This window comes from Erpetoichthys calabaricus, chromosome 2 (genome assembly GCF_900747795.2).
Source record: "Erpetoichthys calabaricus chromosome 2, fErpCal1.3, whole genome shotgun sequence".
Taxonomy (NCBI): Eukaryota; Metazoa; Chordata; class Cladistia; order Polypteriformes; family Polypteridae; genus Erpetoichthys; species Erpetoichthys calabaricus.
In genome coordinates, this window is record NC_041395.2 from 204,051,709 (window position 1) to 204,073,461 (window position 21,753).

Genomic DNA, 21,753 nt, shown 5'->3' on the forward strand with positions numbered 1-21,753 from the left:
GTTTCCATTTAATTCAATAACCCTATTTGAACTAAAGCGGTTTCTTTGTGTGGGTGCCTTTGTTCATTGTTTGTATCCATGACTGTACAGGTCGTGTTGTTTGGGCGCCACCTACTGATTCTGGGAAGCCGCCGCGTTTGATTCTGGGGCGGGCGCCACGGCGCAACACGTTGTGTTATTTGGGCGCCACCTACTGACTCTGGGAAGCCTCTGCGTTTGACTCTCGGGCATTTTGGGAAGCCGCTGCGTTTGACTCTGGACTCTGGGGTGGGCGCCAAGGCCGCAGTGCGCATGTGCCTCGGTGCATCCGCCGTGCATAAATTAACTGTGGTTTAGTAAGATAGATGGGAACCACTAAACCAGTCTATCATTCCAAGGGTGTTTTTACCTGCCTTCCAATCAACATTGAATAAACACTTCAGCCACACTATCCCAACAGCGTCCAGCACTTTCAATATCTCTGGTCAGATTTCATCTAACCCAACAGCCTTTCCACCACAAAATCCTCAGACCTCCATATTAACTTTGGCAGCAGAGCTGGGAACCAAATAACTCTCCCACCAAATAATATATCCAACACTGTCTTCTATTAGAAGGACATGTCCACCAGACTGAGAAGATCCTTAAAGTGTTCTGTCAATTGTTGGGCAGTTTCCCCAGAAGTGGTGAACATCTTTCTATCCCTGCTTAACACAGACACAAACTGGTTAAGGTCATACTTTCTCCTTCTTAGGCATCAAACAGTTTGGCAGAACAATCTCAAGGTCATTTCTCTAGCCTTTTTCCATGAAAGCTCCAAAATCCTTCCATGCTCAAGTGTTTGCTTCCACAACCACTGCATTCCTCTTAGCCTGTCAGTACCTCTCAACCAAATCAGGAGAACCCACAGGGAGCATTTCCCCAAAGGCCACCTTCTTTAGTCTGACAGTCCCTTTCCTCCTTCCCTCTTCCTTCATCATCGAGTCCTGGGGTTGCCTTCATGAGATGCTCTGACTACTTTCAGACCACAGATTATATTAGTGACTTCCACAACTGAGGTCTAGAACAGGGTTCATTTGGACTCAATGTCACCAACCTCATTCTGTACATGGGAGAAGTTCTTTTGAAGGTAAGAGTTGAACACATTATAAATGGCTCATCTAGGCTTCTATGGTCTATCCAGCATATGCCTATCGCTTTGAATCCAACTCACCTCCAAGTAATGATCATCTGATAGCTCTGCTCCACTTCATCCAAGTGTCCTAAAAATATGGCCTCAGGTCAGATGACACAACTACAAACTTTGCATCAAACCTTGGCCCAAGATGCTCTGGTACCAGATACACTTATCAGCCTCCTTGTGTTTGAACATGGTGTTTATTGTGGACAATAGATATCCAGTCCAGGAATCCAATAATAACTCACCATTCTGGCATCTCCGTCATTCCCAACATAAGCATTAAAGTCACCAAGTAAGACTGCCAAGTCAGTGGGTGGCACCCTTTCCAGTACTTCACCACCTTTCTCTATGAAGGATGAATATTCCAAGCAGCTGTTTGGTGCATATGCACTAACAACAACACTTAAGAGTTTTCCTGTCTGCAACTTCCATCCTTATTGAGGCAACCCTTTCATCCACTGGAGAAAACTCCAGTTGCACAGCCCTCAGCCAGAGTATCCCTACACTCTTCCAAGGTCTTTCACACAACTCCAGAGTAGGAGAGAAACCACTCCTGATCAACAACTTTGGTTCCAGAAGGTGACACCAACTATATCTACCTGGTACTTTTCCACCTCCTGCACCAGCTCAGGTTCATTTCCCACCAAAAACACAATGTTTCAAGTTTCCAAAGGCAGTCTCCATTTTCAGAGTCTAGCCTGTCTAAATATTTCCTTTCTTTGCCTGCCGCTAAACTGGCATCACACCCGACCCTTGCCGTTCATCTTACAGGAGGTGAGCCAACAAGACAATTCCACATCATCATTTCGGGATGAGCCTGGCCAGCTTATATGGGCTGAGTGACCACCAGGTTCTCACCAGCGAATGGTACCTCCAGGTCTGGCTCCAAAAGTGGGTTATGATATCCTTATCCCAGGCAGGGTACACTATTTTTTAATTTGTACTTTCATAAGGGTCACTGTGAATCATTCTTTGTTTGACCTTTCAGCCCAAACCCATTGACTAAGGGAGACCCTGCCAGAAGTACAAAGCTCCATACCAATAGCACTGAGCATCACTAAGGTACTTAAACCCACCCCCTCCTCCTCACTATGTTAAGGTGATGGTTCAGGTATAACTGATGCACCCTATATGCCTTTACAAGGACAAAAAGTTGACCGCTGCAAGATAATGGTTCTGCTGACATGCCTGGCTGAATATGTTATATACAGTATGTGTATGCATATTTAGGTGTCTGAATGTGCTTGTGCCACATCTGCACAATGCTCAACTTCTCTGGATGATCAGGGAGCCCAGTGGCTTAGTAGTTAAGTGCTGCTGCCTCACTGTTTCGGACTGAAATCCCAGAGAGCGCACTGCCTGCGTAGGATATGAACATTAATTCTGTGTCCAACTTTTTTCCCTGGTACTCAATTTTCCTTTGCACTTTTTTAAACAAATTAGCATGATAGGTTTAATTGATGGCACTAAGTTGACCCCTGTTTGTGAGTGTGTGTGTGGTTTGTGGTATATTAGCATCCCATCCAAGATAGATTTGCATTTTGTACCCAATACTGCTGGGTGGCTCCAGTAACTCCACATATTCTGCCCAGATGCAAACACAAGATTTGGCCGTCATATTGTGCTTTGGGGAGGTCAATCAATAGCTTAGAGATGAAGTAGGTGTAATCTTCTTTTTTTAGCTCCAGCCACCCCTAGCACCCACACAAGCACCAGTCTATATGCTCCATTTGCTTAGTAACAGCATGCTTATTTGATTCCTGTTCAGAAATGTTTTGATTCCTCATCATAAACATATTTTTATTCATGGTCAATGATTGTGATGCATTCTAGAAGAAAAAAACAGACTGTTAATCTGTAGAACAGATATAGAATTGATCTTATATATGTTATTTTCAGATTATAAATCACTTCACAGCCACTTTTGATTAAAGGGTAGCATCCCACCCTGGACAGGATTCCTAGCCCACCATTGCCTTTAGAAGCAGAGGCCCTTCAGCGCTGCTAATTAATCTGAAATTATGTCTTTGGGAATGAAGGAGTATGGTCACACCTAGAGAAACATAAAACTGCATGTAAGCCGAGGCAGCTTCAGTACTCTGTCACCCATGCCGGTGGCCACTTTCTTATAAATACAGCGACAGCTCCCTGAACTAGTATGATATTCCAGTCAGTGTTGTACAATTAGCTTATCATACTGTGTCATGCTGGAAAATACAAAACTTGCTCATAATAAGGGGATCTAGCTAAACTGACTAGCTAAACACACTTCAATAAAATCAATCTGTTTGTAGTTTGGAGGTCTGCACATCTCCAAGAAATGAACTGTCAATTGGAGTTCAGACATAGACTGCCATTACTAAATGGTTCTAAAGATAATGTCATCTAAAACGTTATACAAATGAAGCAGCTTGTTACATTTAATTCCATGTACCGGTAATAATTTAAATTGTTTTACACTGTTGGCACAATCCAGTGCAGAGTTATGTACGGCATCAAAGAAGCTCCACACTGTCCTTCATCTGAGCCAAAAGGCCTAGATGTCTGCATGGTAGGTTAAATGGCAATTCTAAATTAGCCCAGTTTGAGGAACTATAATAAATTAGCTCTGTGGAGAACTGCCACTCTGTTGAAGGTTTGTTGTCGCCTTGTAGACACTTTTAACAGAATCCCTATAACCCTAAATTAGACAGAACATTAATAGATGAATTGAACAAAGTTTGGTAAACAACCACTATCCATCTGTTTCATTTTTTCTAATGCAGGAACCCTGAGCCTCAAAACTATTGGGTAATAGCCCAGAATAAAATTGAAGGACCCACTCATACATAAATCTTATATTTAGACAATATAATATCACCATTCGACCCAATAAATCCACAACTGAAATCCCTGAATGAAAGCTAGGAATCCCTGAATGAAAGCTAGGAGAACATTAAGCCATTAAAGAAGCACCTTAGTTGGAAATCAAAATAAAATACAAGCACTATGCTTTGACAACATGGGCGAATACATCATCATTCCACTTCCAACACAGAATGTGCCAAAAATAATTCAGAAATCACCTCATCCAAAAAAATTGCATGTCCATAAATCTCAGATAACTCTATTAATCAATCAGTAACACCTCCCTTTTTAACAAAATGAATGTCAAAAACATGTCAGAATTTAATTAAAAAAAATGTATGTATTGATAGACAAATTTATTGTTTCATACTAGACTAGTAACTAGTAACACCCACACCTCTAGTAATCGAAGAAAGGTAGTAAATGCACCTCTCATGAAGCACAGCGCCTCAGATCACTGTGCCGAGGTTATTGTAAGGTCCTTCACTGCCATCAAGTGTCACTTTGGCTCCTTTCTTGGGCAGTCAGGTTGCGTGGCAATACCAGCACTTAGTGTGCAAAGGACGTGAAGTCCAATAACATGGTCAAGGAAGGCTGCATCACTAATTCTTTGGCTATGTATGACTTTCTGTTGTACTTGGAGTGTATGATAGGTGCTTGCGATGAAAAAACTCAGTTGTCATGTGCAATGTGCTTTACTGTCAGCAGAGCTCACTGCAGTTCCTGAGGTGGTTTGTCGTGTGGTGGGTGTGGTAACGTACTGCATCAGTGCATCCTCCCAACACCATGTGCCTATGCCACTTTGCTTTACCCCATTAGCCATGGCGTGCAGCCTTGTTGCTGCTTGCTATGAGTAGAACTCGAAACCCAATCCCATGGCGGAGGTAGCCCACACATCTAATTTATGGGCCTCGTAACATATGTCACATCCTAAGCTCTCGATTGAGACCAAGATTAAGGTCCAAGGGATCACAAGATCACGAGAAATAGACAACCCATAACATTTTAGATAGATAGATAGATAGATAGATAGATAGATAGATAGATAGATAGATAGATAGATAGATAGATAGATAGATAGATAGATAGATAGATAGATAGATAGATAGATAGAGATAGGAAGGACACCTTCTTTGTCACTCATTTAAGTCCATCCAGTGTGCTTCCTGCCTTCTGCCATTTACTACCAGAATCCATGACAGACCCTCAACACCTAAAATGGATTAAAAAAATAAGATAATGAATGTATAAAAAATGATGGCAGTTAATATAACATACCATTCTCAAACCTGCTGATTGCATTTCAGGCTTAAATGTGCAATAAACCAATATATTATAAAAAGCAAAGTTTCCAACAAACAGCTTGAAAATCATGAAAATATAACACCTGTAAGAAGTCCTTTTCTTCAAATCTGATTAGCTTATTTAATCACTAGGGGGTTCGCCCCCTGCTCGCTTTGCTCGCCAACCCCCCTGGCCTGTGCTACACACCTGCCACTTCGCGACTTTGCCGCTTGCGTTACGAAAAGGGAGGCTGAACACACCCCAAGGAGACGCAGTCGCTCCTCCAAAACCCCATCTTAAATGGTGATACAATGAGAAACAAACAGGTTTTTTTTTACCTCCTCTTTGCTTGATCAGCTGCTGGCTTGCTGCTGCTGCCATACCGCATGATCTGCATCTCGTATGGCACTTTGAACATTTAAAAGCCTATACAGCAGCTGTCCTACTCTTTGTCTTTTATTTCCGACCCCAGCGTGATTAAATCTCTTGGCACAATGTCTCATCTCACGGGACATGAGTTCTTGATATTGTTTAGTTTATAATTTAAAAATGGAATAAGAATCTGAAAATCTAACAACATCACATTAAAGTTCGATAAATTCTGAAAAAAATGATACCAAACATATATATGTAGGTTTTAAAATAAGCCCGATTTAAAGCATGACAAAAAAGTCACATAAAATCGTTGCACAAAACTGTTGCACTATTAGGCTTAGGATTATTTATATATATATATATATATATATATATATATATATATATATATATATATACAGTATATATGGTTGAAATAGTTTATATATATATATATATATATATAGAGAGAGAGAGAGTAGATTTAGTATCCTTCCCACATCCCATTTCCCTTTGTTTTACATTAATGGATGGTCCTGTGTGTGTGTGCCTTGTGATGGACTAGTACCAAATCCAGATTTAATTCCTGCCTTGCACATTATGCTGCCAGGACAGTTTCCAGGTCCCTGCATTCCTGACCTGGATTCACTGCGTTTGAAAATGTTACTTGAAAAAGTAAACTGAAATTTAACTTTTTAATCTTTGACATTCCCTCTATTGGTTTTGTTATTTCCTTTATTGACTGTATAGGCTATTATGTTTTATCATTGACAATAATGTGAGTCTTTAAAGTATTTCTGGTCATCTTGAACACAAAACAGAAATAAATAAAGATTGTTAAAATTGCTTAAAATAAGCCATTGACCCAAAATTACAGCTTTAATTTGACAAGATCCTCCATGTAAAACCTTTAATAATATTAATATTTTATAGTAATGCTTAATAAATATGTAAAATATTCAATTACCAGATGTTATAAAAGCCTTTTTCCAATAAAAAGTATACAAGTCACATTTTAGGACAGCAACATGATAACATAATTAATGATATAATGAATGAAGTATTGCTGTATATACGTAATACAGACTTACATGTACTGTAGGCTCTTTGAGACTAAACAGAGACAGTGAATTAAAAGTTTGTCCTGTCTCACTTACCGTTCACTGCTAATAAGGTGTTGCCATGGCAGTACCACTTCCTGCAGTCAGGCGCCACAAAATGCCACCAGGTGACACAGGCAGCAAGCTTGTGGTTAAATAAACAGTCATGCCATGCAGTGCTAAGAGCATTACATTCACTCTCGTTAACAGGTGACTGTTTGAAACATTTCACCAAAAGAGTGCCTGAAACATTACACAGCCATGCTCCTCCTAATTAAGGAAAGTGTGGAGTCAGTTAAGAGCTGGCAAAGAAAGTTGCTTTTATTTGTTTCAGTAAAGGTGCATATGCTCACTGGGACTTTTTCACACTCATCCCACACCTAAGGTGTTAGATAAAAGTGTGAAGCAGAAACCCAACAAACACCCCCTTAAACATTCAGCTCTGGCCAGGGAGCACTTCCCCATTTAACTAAACTGACTGATTCATTATTTATCTAATTTTCCTTTTGCTATATTTAGTGTGTGCAAGTCATTTATATGATGCAATGCAGTGAACAATTAGGAAGATTATTCAGTCTATTTGTTGATAAGCCTTTCCAAGTTTTTAACAGAAATGTAAAGAGAGCAAAGGTCTCAGACCCCATTTGGAAGTGACTGCATTGGCCATCAAATATTGTGCAAACCAATTTTCTAATTAAAAACTGTTTTCCACTTATTGTTGGTAGTGGGACATATATCATTAAATGAAATGACTAATTTCTACTCCCAGTCTACAGACTCTGAAAATTTAACTTTTATATGAACTTCATTAAGTTACTGTCTTTAGCCATAGGAGTCCATGACTTTTATTATAGTTAATTTGTTTGTTAATTCTTTGTGCCTTAAAGTTGATCTTTTTTTTCTTAATCAACTACTAATAGACTATTAGAAGCAAAAAACAAAGTAGCTAACAGTGGAATGGCTAACTAGACAGAGTTGGTTGATAAGGATGATGTTTCAATAATAAAAAAAAAGAAATAAAGAATCAAAGAATAAAAATTCCCCCTGTTTGATAAAACATTTGACTGATTATCTCAGTACAAGCTCAAAGATTCTGATGTTGCAGAAGGAAGTTAGGAATAAGCTATTTAATTAAATGATGAATTTCAGAATTTAGCTTATAATCAAGAAGCCAGTTGAAATGTAAACCTGCATTCACAGCAGCTCTCATGGAACGCATAAAGACGCATATTACACAGTAGTGATTTCCAGGGTTGAATCTGAGGACCCCAGTGGTCCCAAAATTTCATTCCAAACATGTTTAAAATAAAAGGGTTGTATGACATTTGGCTGACCTTCTTCTTTCAGTAGTCGCTTTTTTCCCATTCTCAACTTGGAGTGTGAAAATATGGCATATGGCTGTGTCCTATTTCATATGTAAGTTTTGTACTTTTGTCTTCTAGCATCAACAAAATATATTTGATTGCTTAAAATAATTATTTATTCATATTTGAACTTGCTTATTCCTCAGTCTACAGTCATACAGCGCCACAGACTATCCTAAAAGCATCAGATGCTAGGCTGAAATCAATGTAAGATGGTGCGCCAGTCCTACTTACTCCCAGAAGGTCAATTTATGGTTGTCAGTTAACCTAACATGTACCGATTTTGAATGTGAGAGGAAAGCAGAGGTCAATCCATTATCAAACATGTTTAATCCAGGTCAGGATCTATGGTTTAATAAATTAATAAATAAATAAAACATACCATATAAAAGTGAAAAATGTTATTTCAGGCACATGGAGTTTTAGTTCCTTGATGCTCTGAAGTCAAACCCCAAGTTAGCGCTCCCCTCACACAACTGGCTCCAGACCTTTTCTAGGCCATTTTATATTGGTGGGTGAATTATTCTCTTAAAGAGACAACACCCACCATGTTCACAGACAATTTATTGCCATTTGTCTTTCTATCCATGTCTACCCATCCTATAAGTCCATCCACTGGCACCCTCACATGTAACCTTGCACACTTTTTTCAGTTGCTATTTAACGTCATGTGCTGTATACCTCTTTGGGATGTGGAATGAAAACTTGGGTACATGAGGAAGTACTCTGCACTATGGAGAACTTACAAATGGCACAAAGATAGTGCCAGAGACAGTATCTGACCTTAGAACTCTGGGACTGTGGAAGATGGACCAAGTGTTTACCACTATGTCACTGAGCCCGCTAAAAGTAAACCAATTACCTGTAAATTCACTCTATGTTTATTTTTGAAGTGTTTGCAGCATATGTTGTAAAAAATGACAGTCCAATCAGTGCAGACTTTGGTATAAGTTATTTCAGTCTGTGTGATCAGAATACTTATAAACATAAATATTTACACATAAATCTGTAATATCAGAAAAACAATCTATACCTGTAATTTATTTCTGTATCCCTTGAAGAGTATACAAACTTCTTTGAGTTTTAATGGAGTTAGACAATAAAATAGAAATCTCCAAATCTTTAATGGCATGTTTAGTAGAGGTTTAATATAACACTGACTTCAAGATTGGTTAGAATAAACATCTGCAACTGAGGAGCTGAACGTCTGCACATGTATAGCAACTATTGGCCTACTCTTAGGTGTTCTTTATAGAGCTGCCTAAAACGTAATAACTAAAAAATACAAACGGATTTTTAAAAAGGTTAAATGCCTTTACTTTTCCATAGAACATGTTTATTACATCCGGCAGACTAACGATGCCAACAGGTAACATCGATCAAGCGAATAATTCATTAAAAATCTGGATTTCTCTGGGGTTAAGAAATTAGTTCCACCAATAACAGCTCTCAAAGAGGTTGCCCAGTAACAGTGTTGAAGACCACTATAGCCAAACTGACGTATTACAGGCATGAATAACAAAACAAAAGACCAGTCGTCTGAACCTCCCCGTCCAGTTCAAGCCGATCAAAGCTTATTTATGAAGGCGGTAATGTAAGCACCAAAGAATATTGGTTGTCGTCCTGCAAATGGAACCTGTCATTATCGTCAAACCAATGAGTTTGCAGTGATTGAAAAATACATTCAGGGCTCACGCATCTTGCTGCCAAAGTAACACACAACAGTGCTTTGGACTAGCCGTCACCAGTCTGTATACAAATAAAAGTCTTACCGTTAATGCTGTGCGCTCGGTGTCCAAGGAGTTGCAAGTTCAGTTACCTGACAATCAAAACTCCGACGGGCGGCCAGTCAACAGTTTAGATAGGCGAGGCAGGCGGTCGCCTATGGCAACAGATCTGAACGAAACTGCTAAGTGCCACGCGAGAAGCTCCTTCAATACCTGTTGATCTAAGACGGAAATCGTTAGAAAATGTCAGTTAAAATCTCACGACAGTGCTCATAGTGGGTTGTCGTCATTGTTTTTTATTAATAACCCACCATGTATACACTTTCTTTATCCATCTGTCATAAACTGGAGCCCATCAAGGTAGTATGGGGTGCCATCCCCGGTCGGGACAACAGACCATGTCACTCACTCTACGTTCACTCACATATCTACACTCGTTTAAACTAGGCAAAGTTAGACTAACTAATCACTACCCTCTTTTGGATTATATATAGAAAATCGGGTTATCCTGATAATATTCCCGCAGATAAGCGGAGACCACGGAAACCTCCCACTCAGAGAGACCTGGCGAGGTATTCGAAATTAATCGTCTGGATCTGAAAGGCAGCTGGGCGTTTTAACTTCAAAATGTTGACCTGAAAAGATTTTTTTTCTTCGTATGCACTTTTAAAATAAAGAATTGTCTGCCCTTTGAGAAATAAACTGATTGATTGTATAGCAAACGCACTGATTAGTGACTCTGTATTTCCATGGAGTAAATGGACGTACCCTGAGATAGACCGGCATTCAGTCTAGGGTGTCAAGTTATAGGGTTCGGCTCCCGGCGACCATTTATTGGAAAAAAATGACCTTGTTTAAATCTTATTTTTATACAACTTATTTCTTCTTTTTTTATAAGAAAATATATTTAAAATGTATCGTTTTAAATGTATTTTTTGTTAAACAAACCAACAAATAAATAAATAATCAGACGTGTTTCCCGGTTTGGAAACTTCGGTTGAGTTAGCTTATTAAAAAAGAGAAACATAATTCAAAAAAGGAAATAAAAGAAGAAAAAGGTGGAATCTCAGACTAATACATCAAAAGCAGTGCACAATTAAAACGGGCATGTATAGGATTCAAGTGTCCATATTTATTACAAAAGTCAGAGGAAGTGCACAAAGTGAGATATGCAATTTGCGATAACCCCTTGTATGCAAGAGGATGGAAATAAAGTATACCGAACGGATGAGGCAGTTTGTTTTTCATTTTTTTTCCAAGGAAAAAACGTTTGTGTTGTTAGTAGAAGAAGGGTTATTAGTAGTAACAATAATTAAAATAACAGTATTCATTCTCTGTATTATTTTGGGTCTATCCTGGGATGGCAGTATTCAGCATCACTTTTAACCTCACGCCCGTTCGCTTTCTTTCCTCAGTTGACACATTCACCCTACTAATCCTTCAAGTTACCTTGGCTCTTTCCTCACATATTCCAAAGATGCGCTTCTAGGCTAAATGGCAAGTCTAATAGAGCAGTGTGTAAGCCTTGTTACGTATCTTACAATAGACTGATGTTCCGTCCAGGGTACATGGTGCCATGTTCTCGATGCTACTGGTATCTTTTGCATTACTCCGTAACCTAATGAACTATGGGTTCACGAAATGTGCGTGCTATTTTAAAGCAGGGCTTTCCATCGTACTGCTGGAGGGAGGGGTCTATGTAACTGAGGGTTTGCATTGTTACTAATCCCTTAATCACTGGCACATTTGTGTAATGTATTCTGTTCGAGTGTTTGGCTCCCAGTTGCTTGAATTGTGAATTGCAAAAGAAGAGTGTGAATTTTTTTACGATGTATATATAGTAGCCTATGTTTACATTCAAATTTATGACCTCTTTTAAACCTTTAAGGACTTTCTGTTCAAAAAGTTCTTAAATGAGGTAGCTCAATTATATTGATGATCCGCCCATTGTTTGAAATTGCTCACACCTGAGGCTATTTATTGTTAACTGACAGTTTTTTTTTCTTTAAAAATAACAATTAAATGGAGTGCCGCGGAGGTTAGCACCGCATCTTCACTGCAAGAAAACGTAATTCGAATTTGTCCGGATGGTGTATTGTGAAATTATAAGTTGTCCCTAATACTCAAAAAAACACTTTTACTGTGGTTCTTTCTTGAGTGTACCCCTGCCTTCTGCCAACATGCCAACAGTAGAACCTCACCAACCTCAAAAAACTGGAAGTCTGTTGTTTCCTGTGGTTTTTTTTTTTTTATCTTTGGCACTATAGAGCCAGGGACTAAAACATACCAGCGATGCTTTAAAAAACTAAGATGTTGCATTGATTCATCTGTCCCTTTTTAACATATTCAATACCAACTCCTTGCAGGGCAAGAAAAGTTATGTGTCTGTCATTTTTGGATCATGTTACAGTCTTAGAGCCCAAGTCCATCCATCCATCCATTTTCCAACCCGCTGAATCCGAACACAGGGTCACGGGGGTCTGCTGGAGCCAATCCCAGCCAACACAGGGCACAAGGCAGGAACCAATCCCGGGCAGGGTGCCAACCCACCGCAGGACTACAGCCCAAGTCGAAGGGTTAAATTTGTTTGAACAGAATGGTTTTGCAATTTACCGAGTAGCGGAGTAAATCGACGTTATATGAGGAAGTGTGTATAAATACTTATAGACACATTTATCATCGCAACTCTAGTACTAGGGTGTTGTACCATGTTAGCCATTATGAATGTAGAGAAAAGCCAAGCCAAATGACACCTTTTATTGGCTAACTAAAAAGATTACAATATGCAAGCTTTCGAGGCAACTCGGGCCCCTTCTTCAGGCAAGATCTTGCCTGAAGAAGGGGCCTGAGTTGCCTCGAAAGCTTGCATATTGTAATCTTTTTAGGTAGCCAATAAAAGGTGTCATTTTGCTTGGCTTTTCTCATCGCACCTCCTAACTCAGCCAAAGGTCGCGGGGTCTGAGGCTTCCATGACTGCAGTAGCTTTCAAAATGTCCGAACTAGCTATAGCCTGAGCTTCAGTACATCTCTACTCACGCGCACGCCCACATTTGTGCATATCAGGCCAATTTAGAGTTCTCAATTGATCTAACAGGCTCCTCTTGATATGGGTGGAGGACAACCTACGCAAACTGCGCGTTGACAGTGCCTGGGCCAGTAGTCAAATTCCGGACTATGAGGCTGTAACATAGCACCGCTTAACACAGCAAAACCTTGCCGTTGATATATATTAAACACGTATTTAAACATTATACATGATGTCCATCTGTTGTGTATTTCGTAACACATAGATGCCCAATTGCACACGGCACTTACGATTTGTTTTCTTTCCATTTTGGCACGCATTGACAAATCTGTCCATCCATATTCCTAACCGCCTTCCTTATGGTTTATTTTGTTAAACGCTAAATAACCACAGATGTTTCACCGGTAGTGTTGAGTAAACAATTCTTGTTGACTTTTCTCATATCTGCCGTTACCGGATACTTTGCAGCTCAGCATACTGCAATGGAAATCAAATCAATCTGAAAATGTAACTATGAACGTGTCTTTCAGATGGAGGCGCAATTAAAAACTAGAACGTATACTCAGCAGTCATTAGTCTTCATGGAATTGATCTCCGCACTGAATGGCGTCGAACGATATGGACATTTCTTTGATGTGCAATAGGACTGTTAACTCGTCATCCTTTAGAGAAATATTTCATAAATTGCGGCGTAAAGACATTAAAAGGCCACTGGAATGAAGTTCAAATCAACACCTTAATCAAATGCAGTTCTCGATTATCAGAAGATTCCTTAAACCATAAATGAATGAACATGTATTAGAACTAAATAAGTTGACGTCAGAGAAATTTAACAGATGATATATTCATGTACAGTAAATTAGAGAGAATGTAAAGGATCCGTGAGATTATAATATGAAAATGGTAACTGATTTATAACCTGAAAACCTATTTTTAAAGCGGTTTGTTGTATAAATAACTTCACCCTGAAGTAAACGCTTTGGTTGATAGACGACTGTCCAACACAAGGCATCCTTCAGCGGAAGATACGGCGATCTGCCGGCTTCTGTGGTTGGCTTAATTTTAATTTGTCCACGAATATCGCGTTTTATTAAAGTATATAAAGTCAGTGGAGCGATAGCCTAAATACCACTTACGTTTTCATTTCTTAACGAACCTTGACCATCCTTGCAGAACAATGCTCTGTACGCACATTTAAGAAATATTTTTTGTACGAAAGTGGGTCAGGCCTGCCGTTTATTTCTTTAATAAACTTTCAATTTTGTAACAAGTGAACCCTAATGTACAATGTTTGTGTGTGTGTGTGTGTATGTATGTATGTATGTATGTATGTATGTATGTATATATATCTGTATACCCACATCGGTGTGTATATAGGTTTGGTTGCGATATTGTTTTTCCCCTCTCCTGCTAATTTTAAAAGAATAGTGCGGGTATAGTGGAATGGTGTTGGGAGTCGCTAGTTAATTATTTAAAACAAACACCCATGCTGTCTTCACTCATTCAGAGCAGACCTCCCCGAATCCCCATTTAGCGGCATGCTTCGAGGTCGGCTCGGGGCATTGTTTGAAAGAGGCCATAAATGGTACATTTTTTGCTGATCTGGCGGGTTTAGTGGAGAAAGCGGCCTTCACACTTAAGGGTGGTGACCCATAGCGGACGCTCCTAAGCGTGCGGTCCGTAGCTCTCCGTCCGTCCGCCCGCACAATTCATTACGATTCCCTTTTCTATTCGTTTTTTTCACTTTTTATTCATTGCTTTAAGAAAACGGTGACAATACAATATTGGATTTACAAACTTCTGTTCAAAATTATTGCGCATGCAGCCGAAAAAGATAATTTTAGAAAACAGACGTTTCTTGCTCACCGTTGTAAAGCTGTATGCTCACGATGTTTATTTTTTTCTTTACAAGAAACTTTTTTTTTTCTCTGAAAAAGTGACCTATCAACATTAATCAAAAAAGTGAACTTGCATTATGACCCAGATACGTTTTGTCATTGTCAGTACATCTCTGAAGCCCCCGTCACTTTTTTTTTTTTTTGGATTAAAAAATGTATATGGTAGTTAGAAATCGCACATCTAAGACAATGGCATGAAAGTAAATACTGAAAGTTCTAGGCAAGTCAGAGGTAACATGATTAAAACGTATTAGGAAAAGGGTACCAGCTGTTGAATACCTCTCTGAGCACTGTTGGCTCAATAAACAAGAAATGGAGCACTCTGGACACTTCAGCATCAGAATAAAGATAATTGTAAGTGGAACCACTAAAAGGCCACCACTCACCTAAAGACCTGCACAGTTCAGTAGATGGCAGTGGAGTAAAGTGGCACAAGTCAGTTCTATCTCTGGCCTGATTATAAGATTGGCATGAAAGAAACGGTTGCTCTTAATGGCAGTCTGGATTTCGACACAAAGCAGAAGAGTGAGTAGAATAAGCTTGTAATCATATGAGACCAAGATCATGCTGCTTTTTTCCAAAATTTAAAACAAAATCTATATTTAAAAACCTAAAACCACTCAAGCCCCAACAAACACTTTGACGATTCCTGCAATGGGAATAAGAGCCAAGAGTAAAAAGGTTCAGATCCATCAAGAATCATGGCTAAAGTAAAAAATTTCACTTAACAAGCGTTGACCAATTTTCAAAGATGACAGAATTCTATTCCAAAACACTACAACTATTTGTGTGACATGTATGTCTCAGCCACACAGTTGTATTAATGCGTGCAGTGTGAATAGGTGTGCATGCAGCAGATATGTTTTTGAGTCTGTTTTTTTTTTTTGTTTAAAAATCGTTTTGTTTCAAATATTTCACTCTTGAGCATACTAGAATAAAATATGAATGGATCACTTGTAACCCTGCATCATGATATTGTGCCACCAACTGTATGTTTGATGGCTCAAGCTAAAACCTCTACCTAAAATGTGATTTTTTTTTAGGGTTAGGGTTAGTTATAACAAAACAACAATGTTATTTGTTACTTTTTCCTGCATGTACTTTCAAGCACTTGTACAGTGCAAGGCTATAATGATTTGCCAGCTCCTTTCAATAGTTTTTGTTATAGTTCGTCACATGTAGTTTCAAGCTTTAACTTGTATGCATAATTTGTTTTTGCTTTTATTATATATTTGCTGTGTTAATTTAATTTTATCTCTTCTTTTCATCTTTTAAACCCCCCCCCTAACGCAGCCTTTCACCACAGTGCTAAAGGATCAGCACATAACATCCTGGACTGTAGCAATCACTTTGTACAGTATATCTGATTCTGTATTGTGCATTTCACTATTACCCTTTTATTATGATAAAATCCTCTCTATTTATCATTCATTCATTCTCTTTTCATTATCTATTTGTGTGTATTGTGTATATTCATGGATTTTTAATGTTTGCAAACAGAAGGGTGTGTAGTATAAAAAGAGGTCCCCTTATTCTATCTTTTTTAAAGGGGCTGATTTGAAATGAGGCATTTACCCTTATGGCACTCTTAAAAAGAGAGGTGCTTTTACAAAGCAATGCCATAGAGCAACCATTTTTAGTTCCCTAAAGAACCATCCTCATGAAAGTTCCTGGAGGAACCTCTTCTTTAAATCTATAACAGCTTTCATTAATACTTTGAATTTATGACAAGATGTGTGAAATACCAAAGAGTTCATGATTTTTAAAGGACTCCTTGCAGCATGCATATATGAAAACAAGTTCAGGTTTTCCTTTGCATCCTGTAGGTAACCTAGTATACATTAAAGATTTCTGGGTTTTTTTTTCCACATATTTTACAAAGCCCAATGAATCCATTTCATATGCACAGAACCTTTCCCAGAATTAAATGGATCTTTGTCAAGCAATGATTCTATTAAGGACCATAGAACCATCGTTTTTAGGAGTGTGGCGGGCCTTGCTGCCTACATTGGATGTAGCAGTCTGAACCCAGAAGTTGGTTTGAAGAGTAAATGGCAGCAAAGCCTGCTGGAATTTTGAACCCCTGCATTAGCTAGCTCACTACACACAGGCAGCAGTGAGGAAAAAACAAAACCGTCGCTCTTCATAGCTATACAGCTCAGACCAGACATTTATAGGTGGGGGTGGAGTGCAGTGCACCAGTGTGCCCTAACATAAGCTGGCACAAGTCCGGAGTTAGTGGTTCTTTTAGACTGCTCCCGGAGACCCTCTGCTTAAATGAGTTCGAGCGAACAATGATGAGGGAGTAGCAAATGAAAAACGTTAGCAAATTTGAGCGCGCTTATGCGTTAGTAAATACAAATAGTCAAAATTAATTTGCAGTAAATTTAAAGAAAACGCAATTCTGTATTCGTTGGAACTGAAATGGGATATGCATATAAATGTGTATTCAGAAATACATCTGCTTACATTGAAAAACTTGTTTCTGTGTTAACCAGTGCGATTAATACACGTTATCTCAGAAAACAAATTGCGTTTAAAAATCGTTCAGGTGCAACTTGGCGAAAAGACAACTCGGCGACATCCTTTACCAGTTAGGTAATCGTTAGATTCAAAGAGATTTTTAATGATATTTAAATGACAACGTAAGGCACCGGAAAATCCACAGAATCACCTGCTTTATGAGAGTCCCAGTACGTTGACAGTAAAGATATTCCTTAAGCCGTACTCGCAGGTCACCTTTTGTATTCCAAAAAACGTTATCATAGGATTACAATCAATACAATTTATTTAAAGGATTAGCAATTTTGGTTGCAGAAGATAATGTAAGATATAGTTTGTTCCATCTGCAGAATAAAGTTCGTCCGTCAATTATATAAATTTATTTTCAACATTTTAAATCACGTTGTCACTTAAATATAATTAAAAATTTTCTTTGAACCTGTTACCTAACTGGTAAAGGATGTCGCCGAGTTGACTGTCGCCCAGTTGCCACCGAACCTTAAAAAAAAAATTATATATATGGCGCGCGCGTCATCCTTTCATTAACGAATTCATCACTAACACATAAAAGGATGGGATTTTGCTGTAAAACAGTGAAAGTGTCCCGGTAGCGATTATTGGGCACTTTGCATTTATGGCCTAAATGTTTTGTTTCGCCGGCTGATTTTTTTCTAAGTATATACAGTAGGAGGTTATGGTGTTAGAACATTTTTGGGGAATGACACTCTCGGAGTCCGGTGGGCTGGCGTTCTGTGTTTTTTCTTTCCTTTTCCTTTTTTCATTCATTGTAATGGTCTTAAGATGCCGTAGGGAAGTGATAGTCTGTATGATAATAAGGTAATCCGTGTTACTCATATAAGACTATATAAAAATCTTGTGATCGTCAAAGGCGAGTGTTGCTGGGGAAACAGTTTTCGTTTGTCTTTGCATGGTCACTCACCCTAATTCCACATGGGATTTAATTGTAGTTTATTGATTAATGGAACTTTATATGGGGCTGATGTTTAACTTTAGTTGGGACGAAACGTCTTGGCTCAGCACATCCCAACATAGGCATTGCGGTGGCCTGTAAGCAGCAGTGGTCGCGCGTTGTTTTTTTCTTCTTTTCTTTAAAAATACCAGGACGCGGTTAATAAGGGGGGGGGGGGGGGGGGGGGGGGGGGGGGGTAGTTTGGTCTGGTTGTGACGGCATTGTCAATGCTTTACTGATTAAGGTTTTAAAGGGGACACTGAGAGCAAGAAAAACAACAGCTCCAGGAAATAATGGCTTCTGCAGCATAAATCTTATTTATGGTAGACAAAATAGTCCCCACAAGCGTCTTGCGAAGATGAAGCTGCCTCTTCATTATCTATGGCTCTTTTCTTTGAGACGAGCCTGGAGACTCGGCATCTTTGTGCTTAGCAGCAGGTAGCATTGGCAGGCAGGGTCAGTAGTCGACCCACAACAGCACAACAGTACCCCCCCCCCCCCCCCCCTCCCTTCCTAAGCACCACCACCCCTCCGCTGACCCTTTCCAAAACGGTGGACGCTTCTTGGCTTCAGTTCTCCCACAGATGTGAAAGGTCGCTGTCATGCTGAGAGGCTCCATACCTGTGCTTTTGTCTTTGAGTGGCAGATAATTCAGAAAATCAAATTTATTTTACGAATACCGCTTTTTTACGCTCCTTTTTTTCTTTGTTTGGGTGGAAAAGGGGAAAAGGCGAAGATTTTGTGTGTTTGTTGGGGGGGGGGGGGGGGGGGTACTTCACTGTTAAAATTCCTGCAAAGCTCAGTCACAAGTGTCTTTAGAATGAGGTCTATTCAGCCCTAACTTCAGTTTAAAAACAACAAAATGAGGTTCTTCTAAATACAAACATGCAGTTGACAGATCCAGCTCTAAGCTTTCAGAGGCCCCAGCTTTTTGTTCCAATGGCCATTTTTCCTGCTTTATTATGAGCATAAATTGTCTCAGATTGAGGAGAATAGAAACATTCCTTGATATGGTGTAATTTATCTGAAAGGGACGCCATCTGTACCGGGTTTTATGCAGAACGATGTAAATTGAATAGTGTTAGCTAAAATATTCATTGCTGTTGTTCCAAAAGGCCCAGTCACTAGAGTGCACTCATTCATATTTATATCAGCTTAGTTGTCAGTTGGTCTTTTTTTTTTTCCTTTTTTTCTTTAATACTTCAATATAAAAAAATATTACCCACAGTAACTTTGAAGATAAACCTCTCCGTGTGGCACAGGAGATGCTTCATTCCATCAACAGTTGCCAACACTGTGAAGGAAAAATGATGCTAAGCAGTCTCACTGAGACAGTGCCTTGGTTCAGTTACTGGGCATACCTTTCATCATTCAGCTGCAAGGTCTATTACAGACATTTCAAGTATTTTGTTATCTTTGGCTTCAAACCGATTCTTTAATGTTCAAATCACCTGTATATACCAGTCATTGTTTATTGTACAGTCAATATCCTTCAGTCCCAGACTGTATTTGCTTTTGCCTTGTGTCAAGGCAAAATACATAAACCTATAAATGAACATAAGATTTGAGATTTAGGTCTAAATTACACGTTTTAATATACATACAGTGCATATACAGTATAAAAGAATGTGTTTCTCTTGAAGGAGTTCAAGAAGGGCTATGTCATATTATAAGAATTTATAAAGGGGCTCCATCAGTGTTCAGATGGAAAAAAGACAGAAGATTAAAATCTCATTCCCATGCCAAAAAATAAAACCATCACAACAGAGGAAGAGGCAAGGGCTCAATGTCTTCAACGTTGTGTCTGTAACAGAAACAACTCTTAAGTATTTTATCTACCAATCTAATTTGAATCTTTTTTTTTTTCCCTAGGCAGGCATAAGTAGAGTAATCTTTGTTTGTGTTTATATGCTGAATATCAAAAATCTGTTGCAGTTTTATTTATGGTTGATTATTTTGCCATTTTTTCTATTTCCCTTTTACTATTTATGATTTTATTGTAAAATGTGGTTAGTACATTTGAGTTTAAATTATTATTGCTTAACTTATGTTTCTAATGTTTAGTTATATAGTGTCATGCAAGTGAAGCAATGAAAATATTAACATGTTATAAGAATGTTTACCTTTTCAGAACTTATTAATGCTGAAATACAAAATCAGTTATTTTTTAATCATTCTGAGTGCTTGCTATTTTTGTGGATTATGCATGTTATCAGTCTGCTGTAAATCAAACTCTAATCAACATTTTAGTCCTAAAGTTCTGGGCCAGTCTATCCTACCAATAGCAAACTAACAAAAATCAACTTTGTCACAGATTGGCTGAATGGATTGAATTTTTTTCAAAAAATGAAATTGTTGTTTTCTCTTGAATGCTTCTTTCTGTACCGATTGTTTTCTTTGTTCTCTGCAATTGATAATGTTTCTATCACTGGTTAATGTGTGAACCTCTGATAATTTGTTTAAACGTTAAACACAACATGCCATTTTCTTTTCAAAGACCTTTTTTTTGATTTTTACCTACACAAGTATAGAACTCTTTTTGCAGCTAACTGATAGTGCTATTGTAGTTTACATTTTAAAGATCTCAACTTTTTTTCATGTATATGTATATAAAATTTTCCTTATTTTTAATCTGTCTGCATATTGGAGACATGTGTGGTTTGGTGCATGTTAATACTGTTCTACAATTTCTGTCATGGGGTTTGTGTGTGTGTGTTTTCTTTTTATGGGTGTTGAAGGTGTTTTGGGTTTTTTTTTTTTTTTTTTTACTGTATTTCATATTTCCAAAAAATGAAACATTTTTTCTTCTATATTAACTGGCTCCAGTCTGGAAAAAAACTCCAACTCTCTCATCAACGTGAATGGAGCTACCCACTTAGCAAAGGCCTAATCAAATAACTGAGCCAGCATGGTGCCCACTGCAGCCAGGCTCCCAGCGTGAGACAGCGCAGAGGTTGAGCCGAGGTTACAGGTACTTTCATTCGCCTTGCAGGAAACCTCCAACTTCCTGCTGCTAGAAATTTGTCCTCCAATTCCTTTCTATTTTTGAGAGTGTCAAAGCGAGCTCCCTGGCGAGAGATTTGTTGATATGATAACTCGATTAGGTCTGAGGATGGATGACAAGGCAGCTGAGAGCCAGTGTTTTGGCACAGAGGGAGTCCGTGATCCCACTCCTTAACCTCTCCTCAGGAGATGACAAATTTTATGTGGTAAAAATCGTTCACCCCCAGCAGTGTACAGAAATCCAGCGTGGGCTGCTGTCTGACAACACTGTGAAGTGACAAAGGCAAGGAAGTCTCAGAAATGGGTCAAACTTGTCTTTCCCAGGAAGCCTCAATGGTGACATATTTTACAGACAAATTTTGTTAAAGCACATTTAACTTTTTTTTAATATTAAATGTTCAGTTGAAGAAAGAAATTATTGACCTAAATCATGTCGTCTTTAGTTTTATAAAAGCTATTTCTGGGCACGGAGGGGAAGACGCATTGAAACTAATTGGACCTTTCTTTCACTTTCAGAAAT